Source organism: Nicotiana tabacum, chromosome 8 (genome assembly GCF_000715075.1).
Source record: "Nicotiana tabacum cultivar K326 chromosome 8, ASM71507v2, whole genome shotgun sequence".
Lineage (NCBI taxonomy): Eukaryota > Viridiplantae > Streptophyta > Magnoliopsida > Solanales > Solanaceae > Nicotiana > Nicotiana tabacum.
This window is the reverse complement of record NC_134087.1, coordinates 46,814,887-46,816,096: the sequence shown is the minus strand read 5'-3', so window position 1 is coordinate 46,816,096 and position 1,210 is coordinate 46,814,887. Positions and strand designations below refer to the sequence as shown.

The 1,210-nt window shown below is 39.3% G+C and overlaps 1 non-coding gene across 1 annotated transcript; it reads right to left on the bottom strand.

The window, feature by feature from the left end:
• Nucleotides 1–815: 815 nt before the first annotated feature.
• Nucleotides 816–922, bottom strand: LOC142163742 (small nucleolar RNA R71). The gene has a single exon (XR_012694672.1). It is a non-coding gene; the product is annotated as a small nucleolar RNA R71 (small nucleolar RNA).
• Nucleotides 923–1,210: the final 288 nt, after the last annotated feature.

Genomic DNA, 1,210 nt, shown 5'->3' with positions numbered 1-1,210 from the left:
CTGTGGGATTCGACTCTTGACTCTTGAACCGGATTATTTTAGCGCGACCGCTTAGTCATTTTTATAAGTTGTAGTTGGGCTTGATCAAATTTTAGCATTGTTGTTGAGGAACTGACAGTTTTATTCGTTACAACTTGAAAGAATTGCTATAATTTTTAGTTTAGATCACTTTTCAGTGGTGCTAAAAATATTACCATTGAAATTCTCATGTTTGAATTCGTTTGTGCCTCAGGTGCATGATTAGAAGCTCATTGAGAAATGGTGAACTATTTGAAGGTCTCTCAGATTCCCAGAAAGTATTCAGGACACTGAATTGGGCTAACAATAAGGGCAAACATCTAAAATAGAAGAACAAATCGAAATTAAAATGGGTGACGTCGAGAACGTCAACGGGAACAATATAAATAATTAACTTGACCCAAACATCAGAGTGGTAACACCCCTGGATCCGGAGGCTACTCCATATGATTAGGTGTAACCAACCAACTGTTAACAATCTGGAAACTACAATTGCAGTCCCTTCGATACAAGTAGAGACTTTTCAAATTACATACAACATGCTGCAGAACAAAGGGTTATTTTTCGGATCTTACATCTAAGACCCATAGAAACATCTGAAGAATTTTATATCAATTTGTGTCACTCAAAGACAGCCGAATAAGACATCTGAATCTATCAGTCTGTTACTGTTTCCATTCTCAGTGACTGGGGAGGCTCAAACTTGGCTGAATTCGCTCCTAATAAACTCCATTGCTACTTGGGAGGAACTAGTCAAGCAGTTCTTAAACAAGTTCTGTCCGCCCAACAAGACTGCAAGGCAAATTGATGAGATATTGTAGTTCAAGCAAAAACAAACTGAAACGTTGAAAGAAACTTGGGAGAGGTTTAAGGGTATGTTGGTGAAGTGTCCACACCATGGCATCCCAGATCAGATGCTAGGATAAAGATTCTATATGGGTTTGGCTGACAGCCTGAAGGCCAATGCCGATGCTTCAACCAGGGGTGTATGCTTGAGCAAATCATTCATAGAGTGTAAGATTCTTCTTGACAAGATGACTCAAAATTTAGGCTGGATGACGAGGGATACAACACTCACTCTAATAGTGCATTCTATTGCTCTTGACCCAAATACAAACTCAGAAAACATAGCCACTCTCATGACGAGATGAGCTTGTTGATAAAGAACATTGATGAGATGGGCACGAAACAG